Source organism: Triticum aestivum, chromosome 7B (assembly GCF_018294505.1).
Source record: "Triticum aestivum cultivar Chinese Spring chromosome 7B, IWGSC CS RefSeq v2.1, whole genome shotgun sequence".
Taxonomy (NCBI): domain Eukaryota; kingdom Viridiplantae; phylum Streptophyta; class Magnoliopsida; order Poales; family Poaceae; genus Triticum; species Triticum aestivum.
The window spans coordinates 15064790-15075005 of record NC_057813.1 but is presented as its reverse complement, the minus strand read 5'-3'; positions in this window follow the sequence as shown (position 1 = coordinate 15075005).

The following is a 10216-nucleotide window of genomic DNA, read 5'->3' as shown; positions in this document are numbered from 1 at the left end:
AATTTGAGAAAACTCAAATATGAAAATAACGAAATCCCCAACTCTCTCAGTGGGTCCTTGAGTTGCGTAGAATTTCTAGGATCAAACCAAAATGCAATAAAATATGATATGCAATGATGATCTAATTTATAACATGCCAAATTGAAATTTTGGGAAGTTACAGAAAACCACTCCACTAAATATTAGTCGTATACATGAGTACTATATGGACGCAACTTCATTGACTTAGTGCACCTGCCTTTGGGTTTATGACAGGTGGGCCCAAAATGTGGCTGGCTCACCTGTCATACAGCCAAAAGCAGGCGCAGTTAAGGCACCGGAGCTCAGTCTGTACTACAGTAGTATATATATAAGCTGGAGCCTCAGCGCTTGTTCGCTAGGGTTTGCACTCTCCACACTCTCGCCGCACTACATATATATATATATATATATATATATATATATATATATATATATATATATATATAATATACGCTAGAGGCTCAACGTTCATTTGCTAGGGTTTGCTATATTCACAGTCTCTCACCCTCTCTTCACCAGATCTAAACAAGACTGCATTGGCCTCTTGTCTCTCTCTCCCCCCTCACAGCTGGTGAAGGAGGCGTCTGAATCCCGTCGCACCGAGAAGGGGAGGAGGTGCATCATTCACTCTATCACCTTCGGCGAGGGAGGCAATCCACTGCCGGCTGCGCTATTCTCTTTCACCCAGCGCCTGTGCGGGAGGGCCACCGACCCCTTCTTCCTCGCTGCCATACATAGTGTGGGCAGATCCAGCCTCCCGCCACACACCTTGCCACATCCCGACGGCCCTAAGGTATAAGTTTCTTTGAAACCGTCGTTGCTCTAGCTGCATGTGGATCTTTTTCGATCTGTAGTCGAATCTAGGTCTTGGTTCAAAGAGGAAAGAAGGGTGCGGTGGGCTGGATCAAGAATCTAGGACGTGGTTCAATGAGGAAAGGAGGGACGGAAAGTAGTATAGACTGGCTATCCAAATGCTTTGTTGGTCGAAAAGGGAAAAAGGGGGTAACCCAGTACACACATTTGTAAGGAACCGATCTCTTTGTTGAAAAGGGAAAGAAACTGGGGGGTCGGGTAGTTTGTGCAGGACTAGATTTGCTGCCCTCACATAGGAAAAAGGTTCAAAGAACAAATATGGGACCAACGCATATATGCTGCTTGGCTACATACTCTGCATCACCCATTTATACGTGTGGACGCACATGGTGCTGGCATGTCCCAGACAACTATTTTGCTGTTGTTAATCTAAGAATGCCACCGGAGAATTGAAGCAATGCCACTATTAACAGTAAATTACATTTTTTAACGAATGTTGTTTTAAGAGAATGTCTCTGTTAATATGAATCAATGCAACCATTTTAGAAATGCTACTATCCTACTTTGTTTTCCATCCAAGATAAGTTAGATGCTTCTTTCTATCACCGTTTGTTTCATCCTCCTTTATCGGCAAGTAATTGTTTCATTTTCTGCCTCTGTTAAAACAGGAGTATCTATTCAACTTGTTGCTATTGTGACATTTTGCTTCGCTACTCGAAACACTTTGCTTGATTTCAGTGCAACTGCACAAAACGAGATTGGATTTCCTATTCGTGTTGGTAGATTCGTACATTATCTTGTGTGCGTCATGACAGGTTGGTACCTGCCTTCATCCACATGATCGTGCAGTGTGTTTTGAGATGTTGTGCTACTTGTATTGGTACTATTTTAAATAAATTTTGAATTGAAGATATTGTATTGCTCTCTTTTCCCATTAAGTAGTGAACAAAAATGGTACCAACCCAGACATGATGCTTGTTGCTTTGTTACAACAAACTCTGCATCACCCCCTTTATAAGCAGATGGAAGCACATGCTGTTGTTGCGCCCACTCTCCCTGTAACTATTTATGCTTTTTGTTAATCTAATGCCGCTGGTAAAATTAAGCAATGCCACTCTCAGAATTAAGTACTGAATCTTATTTCAAAACTGCAACACTTGTTAGGGATTGGCGGCATTGCCATTTTTTGGCCGCATGTTTCATCCTCCTTTATTAGCCAGTAATTGATTCCTTTTTTGCCTCTGTTTAAATAGGGATATCTATTCAACTTGTTGCTATTGCGACATTTTGCTTCGCTACGCGAAACAGTTTGCTTGATTTGAGTGCAACTGCACAAAATGAGATTGGATTTCCTATTCGTGTTGGTAGATTCGTATTTTATTCTGGTCTTCTCATGAAAGGTCAGTACATGCCTTCATCCACATGATTGTGTATTGTGCTTTGAGATGTTGTGCTACTTGTATTGGTACTGTTTTAAATAAATATTATATTGAAGCTATTGTATTGCTGTGTTTTCCCATTAAGTAGTGAACAAAAATGGGACCAACCCAGACATGATGCTTGTTGCTTTGTTACAACAAACTCTGCATCACCCCCTTTATAAGTAGATGGAAGCACATATTGTTGTTGCGCCCACTCTTCCCTGAAACTGTTTATGATTTTCGTTAATCTAATGCTGCTGGTAAAATTAAGCAGTGCCACTCTCAGAATTAACTACTTAATCTTATTTCAAAACTACAACACTTGTTAGGGATTGGTGGGATTACCATTTTTGTGGCCGCATGTCTCATCCTCCTTTATTAGCCAGTAATTGATTCCTTTTTTGCCTTTGTTTAAATAGGGATATCTATTCAACTTGTTGCTATTGCAAAATTTTGCTTCGCTACACGAAACACTTATGTTTTAAGAGTGTTTTCTGCAGTTCAACTTGAATGTCACACCGGCGACTTTGCTTAATTTTGGTGGAACTGCACAAAAGGAGATCGGATTTTCATATACGTGTTGGGATATCATTCAGATCCTCCTCCCGAGCTGTTTCAAATCTTGGTCAAGAAAGGTTAGTACCGACTTTCATCCACATGATGGTGCAGTGTGCTTTGAGATGTTGTGCTACTTGTATTAGTACTATTTTGGATAAATGTTGAATTGAAGCTATTGAACTGTTGTCTTTTACCATTAAGTGAGCAAAAAAAGTTCCAACCCAGACATGATGCTTGTTTCTTTGTTACAACAAAACTATGCATCACCCCCTTTATAAGTAGATGGAAGCACATGTTGTTGTTGCGCCAACTCTCCCCTAGAACTGTTTATGCTTTTTGTTAATCTAATGCCGCCGGTAAAATTAAGCAATGCCACTCTCAGAATTAATTAACTACTGAATCTTAGTTCAAATCTGCAACACTTGTTAGGAATGGTACTATCCTGCTTTGTAGTTCTTTCTACATGTTTAACCAATGTATTGTTAAGATAATGTCTCTGTTAAAATGAATCAGTTGCATTGTTTTAGGAATGGTACTTTTCTTCTTTGTCGTTCTTTATACATGTTGAAACAAGGCATTGTTAAGATAATGTCTCAGTCAATATGAATGAATCACATTGATGGAGAATTGCTACTCTCCTGCTTTGTTTCCCATCAAGATAAGGTAGATCAGTAGATGCTTTTCTTCTGGGAGTACAAGTCATCAACCGTTATTTCTCAGTAATTGTTTCCCTTATACCTATTGTTGCTTACAGGGATATCAAAATTAAAGCTCGGTTTTATCCCGACTTTGATTTTAGTTGAACTGCACAAAAGGAGCCAATGTGTCCAAGGAAAACTGCCGCATTACTGGGTCCAGTTGGTCGTTCCACTTTGCAGAAATAAGCAGTCACTGTTTGCGCTACATTACAGAAGGAATGACCGAGAAGCTTTACAGAGTATTATTAGACGCTGGTGACATGACTAGTCTGCAGAGAGCATTGGCAATTCTACAACACGTGGAGTGCACTGGGCAAAAAGTGCCCAAACAAGTACAAGAAGCCACGACAGGACTCCATGATCATAGGCATTACATATTTTGAATGGGGAAAGCTTGTCAAAGTTTAATCATTGATGTTAGCAAGAAGACGTTAGTTTAATATATTGGAATTGGAAAACCTTGTCAAAATTTGTTGATTGATGTTAGCCAGAAGACATGCATTTGATATTTTTGAGTGGGACGCCCTTGCTGTGAGCAGCGTCGATTGTTTTTTCCTATTCTTGTGTTCAGTTTAGAAGTAAATAGTTACTCTGTTGAGATATTCATGTGTTAAGAGTTTGTTATGAATATTGTCCATGTAATGCCAGGCCTTGTGTTTGATTGCAAAGTTGAGCTTGGAATGCTGTGGCATGCGGCATCACGAGCTGTTCACCGTGCCTCCTGAGAATAATGCTTATTATTGTTTTGCATGTCGATCTAATGTCGGTGATTTGCTTATTAAGAAGATCATCCTCTTCTATTGTTTCCGTGCTTAAGAAGTTCATCGTCTTATGTTTCACTCATAGCCTATACGACCAGTCGGGTAGGTTAGACGTGAAACCATATGATATTCCGACCAACTCATCATATTAGGCCGTGATTGGATCATCGTTTTCCAACCAAAACCGCTTGTAAAACTGACGCTTGTGAATAAAAGCAGATGGTCTCGGGCGAAGCACTTGGTTGGTCGATTTCGACTAGTAAAATATACACTGGTCTCTCAAATTACACGCGTAACCTGCCGGTTTTACTTACAGACCTCGGGCCCTCGGTTTCATTACGCCAGTATTTTATGCATTGTTCGCGATGACGAGTAAATTACACTTGTATGTTAATACATGTGTGAAATAAACCAGAGCTCCCAAGCCCGGCCTTACCATTTCATGGCGTCTCAGTTTCTTGAAGGTGCTCATAGGTGTCCGATGATTCTGGCTTCCTGAATGAGCAGCGGGCGCTGTATAGGCCATCCGTAGGGCCCGCGAGGTCCTCTCTGTCGTCCTTCGAGTTGTTGCGCTCACCGTGGCACCGAGCATTGTTAACATCGTCAACGAACATGAGGATTGAGGAGATGACTTTACTTTGACTGGATGACACTAGGGACCCACTAGGGTCATAGCCATATGTACGCAAGTGCCTCCTTATTATATACATATATATATTTTTGCTTCCTCCTGATTTCCTGACATCACGGTCCCACACCATTGTCAACCTATGTAGTCAATATAAATGAGAGAATTGCACAAGGTGCAGCCAACAACTGGGACCAAGCAGCTCGAGCAGTATTTGTGTTTTTGAGGCGTGAGCACTGTAGAGTTTTTCTTCGCGATGATTTTTACTTAATACAAATTTATATTTAATCTAACTAAAAATTTTGGGATAAAAATATTTCGGATCCCATCAAAATGAGGGAGATTTTATTGAATTCTGCATTCAACGGTTGGTTTGAATTATTAATCATTGTCCTAGCTAGAAAATGGGCTGTACTTTTAACAAACTGTAAATGGGCTGTAGTAAATTCCATTAGAATTCAAAAATGGGTTGTACATTCTTACAAATCGCAAATGGGCTATAAGTTCTCTGCCACACACTTGTGGGCCTACTAAGTTGACGCGTCCCCTAAAAAATATAAGTTGACGCGTATGCAAGGCTTTGTCAACTTATTATAGTCAACACATGGTTCTAGCAGCAGTGGCCGTTGGATGTCTATCCAACGGATGTAGTGCTTCTTCTTCAAGCTCGGATATTCTCAGCTTCGGCTACCCAAAAAATGATTCCTCCCCCTGACATCTGGGGCGCACCGTTTCGGAGCCTGACCTGTGGGCCTACTAAGTTAGCACGTACCAAGGGCTTTGTCAACTTAGTCAATATAAATGATTCTAGCTTCAGTGACCGTACAATGTCCATCCAACGGCCGTAGTGCTTCTTCAACCTCTGGTCTTCTTGCTCCAGCCGCCCAAAGCAGCGCCGGTCATGCCGCCTTCTCCTGCCTCCCGTGGCTGGTTGTGCTGCCGCGGAGGCCTCACCACCCCCATACTACTCCCACCGCTGCCAGGCCATACCTCCACTCACCCACACCCCCTATTATTCTGCGGCGACGGCAGCCTCACACCGCAGCTGAACCAGTGAACCCTCATACTCCTCTCCGCATGGGCATCCACTGCTGCATCTTCCCCGGCTCCACGTCGTCCCCTTCCTAGGCCTCGCTGTCATCCACCGCCGTGGTGCTCTGGGCGCGGCATGGTCAATGTGGTCAGCGACCGACTTCCATCGGAAGAGTACTGTATATGGAGAGGCTGACAGCTGGGTCCACGACAGCCGCAAGGAAGTGCCTCCTTATTACGAGCAAAATAATTATTCCTCCACCTGACAGCAGGGACGCACCGGATAAGCCACCGTATTTCGCGAAAAAAATGTTTCCCCCTGACTGCTGGGACCCACTGGACGGGCCACCGTATTTCGTGAAAAAAATGTCCCCCCTGACTGCTGGGACCCACCGGACAGGCCACCGTATTTTGTGAAAAAATGTTCCCCCCACTGTCAGCTCGGACCCACCGGAAGTGCCTCCTTATTACGCACAAAAAAATGAATACCCCCTACTAGCTGGGACCCACCATGTTGGGAGGCTGACTTGTGGGCCTACTAAGTTGACTGGGACGGAGGCCTTTGTCAACTTTAGTTAATATGAACGATTCTAGCTTCAGTGACCGTACGATGTCCATCCAACGGCCGTAGTGCTTCTTCAACCTCTGGTCTTCTTGCTCCAGCCGCCCAAAGCAGCGCCGGTCGTGCCGCAAGCTCCTGCCTCCCTTGGCCGGCTGTGATGCCGTGGAGGCCTCATTGCCTCCTACTACTCCCACCACTGGCTAGGCCATCCCTCTACTGACCCACACCCCCTGTTATTCTGCGACGACGGCAGCCTCACACCGCAGCCAAACCAATGAACCCTTGTACTCCTCTCCGCATGGGCATCCACTGCCGCGTCTTCCCCGGCTCCGTGTCGTCCCCTTCCTAGGCCTCGCTGTCATCCACCACCGTGGTGCTCTCGGCGTGGCGTGGTCAATGTGGTCAACGACCGACTTCCATCGGAAGAGTACTGTACGTGAAGAGGCTGACAGCTGGGTCCACGACAGCCGCAAGGAAGTGCCTCCTTATTACGCACAAAATAATTATTCCTCCACCTGACAGCGGGGACCCACCGGATAGGCCACCGTATTTCGCAAAAAACGTTTCCCCCTGATTGCTGGGACCCACCAGCTACATCTTCGCACGCAAGGAAGTGCGTCCAAAAAAAGATTCGCCCCCCTGACTACTGGGACCCACCAGCTACATCTTCGCACGCAAGGAAGTGCGTCCGGGAAAAAAATAAAAAATGATTCACCCCCTGACTGCTGGGACCCACCATCTACATCTTCGCTCACAAGGAAGTGCTTGACAGTCGGGACCCACCTGGTCGAAGCGTACGTAGCGTTGTCATTCTGGTCGCGAATGTGTAAGTACATACTGGTGGATGTAGAGGCGCGCACGTGTCGTAGTAGAGGCGCACACGTAGCATGTACATGTACATACAACAGCCAGTGTGCAAGAAAGAAAATACGGCCATGTACGTACATACGGGCGGGGTCTCGAAAGCCTACTCGCACATATATACGTGCGGCCAGGGCTCGTGAACATGGCTGGGTTGGAACGAAGAAACAGCGTCGTTGTCGTGTTCATGGGGAGCCAACCGGCTGGGTCGGAACGGAATGCGTCGTCATGTTCATCGAGAGGGCTTGGACAGAATAGGCGATGGAAACGAGGCCTGGCGTACCGTAGAATGGAGGAAACGGCCTTGTGTTCGACCAGCCACGTTTGAAACGGGATCCTGTTCATCGGGAGGGGTATGGCGTACCGCAAAACGGAGGAAACGGACTTGTGTTGGACCTCCTACGGTCGAAACGGGGTCCTGTTGATCGGGAGGGGTGTGGCGTACCGCAAAATGGACGAAACAGACTTGTGTTGGAGCGCTACAGTCGAAACGGGGGTCCTGTTCATCGGGAGGGGTGTGGCGTACCGCAAAACAGGACTCCACGGGATACTGTTCATCTCCACCGTCGACCTCCTCCAGCCTCCACGGGCTACTGTTCATCCACCGTCGACCTCCTCCAGCCTTCACGGGTTACTGTTCATCCATCGTCGACCTCCTCCAGCCTCCACCTGCGACTGTTCATCCACGGGCTCCTGTTCATCCAGCCTCCACCGTGCGCTACTCCACCGGCTACTATTCAACCACCCTCTCCACGGGCTCCTGTTCAACCACCCCTCCACGGGCTACTGTTCATCCACCCCTCCACCATCTACTATTCATCCAGCCCTCCACGGGGTCATCCTGTTCATCCAGCCCTCCACGGGGTCCTGTTCATCCAGCCCCAACCGGCTCGATCGATCGGGGTCCTGTTCATCCACCCCCACCACTCACTGTTCATCCAACCCTCCCTGCAACGCTCACTGTTCATCCAAACCCCCCTGCAACGCTCACTGTTCATCCAGAGGCAGCATCGATCGGCTTCAGTTAGCAGCAGTAGCGAAGGAATCGCTCGATCGCTCGGGTTCAGTAACGCGTAGCCTGTAGTGCAATCGCTCGGGTTCAGTTAGGCGATGCCTCGCTCGGGTTCAGTTAGAGCCCAACGCCTCGCACATAGGCGCGTATGTGTACAAGAGAAACGCGCATCGCTCGGCCCCGACCACCCACCGTAATCGGGAACTCCCCAAAATTTTCCTCGCCATCGCTTCTACCATGGTTTTTTCCATCATGGACGGCCCAAAGAATGTCATGCAGTTGCGTCTCCGGCCCGCCCAGGACGAAAAGCCCATTCTCTGTCATGATTTTTTGTCATATAAGTAGGAGCCCACCACATCTATGATGATACTGGGTTTTGTCACAATTATCATCATAGAAGTGTCATAAGTATGACAGATTTTTTTTTCGTTCGGCCCAAAATGTCATGGATGTGTCTTTTTTTTGTAGCGAGAGTTCGAGGGACGTCATCGAGCTGAACGTGTGTAGAATTTGAAGGTGCCATATGTTTGGTGCTTGATCAGTCAGAACGAGAAGAAGTTTGACTACATCAACCGCGTACACTTCTGCTTTCGGTCTATGAGGGTACCTGGACACATTCTCCCCCTCTCGTTGCTATGCATGTCCTAGATAGATCTTGCGTGAGCGTAGAATTTATTTTGAAATTGCATGCTATGTTTCCCAACATGAACCACCATCAGTCATCAAATATCTAGGGACTCCAAACCTTGGGAAAATGACCTCCTTAAGCATTTTAATAGAGGTGTTGTAATCAACACTACTAGTTGGAATAGCTTCTACCCACTTAGTAACATAATCAACAACGACCAAAATATGAGTATACTCATTAGAGGAAGGAAAAGGTCCCATGAAATCAAATCCCCAAACATCAAATGGTTCAACACAAGTGAATAATTCATAGGCATTTCTTGACGCTTACCGATATTACCTATTCTTTGACATTCATCACAAGATAAAACAAACTTACGGGCATCCTTGAAGAGAGTAGGCCAATAAAACCCATATTGCAATACCTTGTGAGCAGTTCTGTCTCCACATGGTGTCCTCCATAAGCTTCAGAGTGACATTTCCATAGGATTTGTCCCTGTTCATGCTCAGGTACACAACGTCTAATAATACATCTACTCCTTCTTTATAAAGATGTGGGTCATCCAAAAAGTAATGTCTTAATTCTTTTGTTGGCATGTAAAGCTAGGAGGGTTGTATTTAGCAACAATATAATTAGAATAATCAACATACCAAGGTGTACTATTAGAAACATTTATTGCAGCTAATTGCTCATTAGGAAAACTATCATCAATAGGTAGTGGGTCATTAAGAATATTTTCAAGCCTAGCCAAGTTATCAGCCATGGGGTTCTCTGCTCCTTTTCTATCAGTGATATGTAAATCAAATTCTTGTAGCAAGAGAACCCATCAAATAATCCTAGGTTTTTAACATCCCCAAATTCTAAATTTTGGAATGTTATATTAAATAAATAGTTTTGATTATTTGCTTAATTGTGGTGTGATTGCTTGTGTGAAATTGAGTGAAATTTGAAACTTTTGAAAGTTGAATGAGAGAGAATAAAAGGACTTTCCCAAAAGTGCTTCCATTTGAAATGATTTGAACTTCATTTGAAGTTAATTCAAAATTCATGCCACTCAAGGACTCTCAAGACAGGAGATTAAATGACTTCTCCAAATTTAAATGAAAGAGAGTGGGGAGTTAAACCATGTTGAATTCCATTTGGAATCCTTTCCTTTTTGAATAATTTCAAATTCCTCTAAGCAATTTCAAAATAAAGAGAGGAAATATGACACTCCAAACC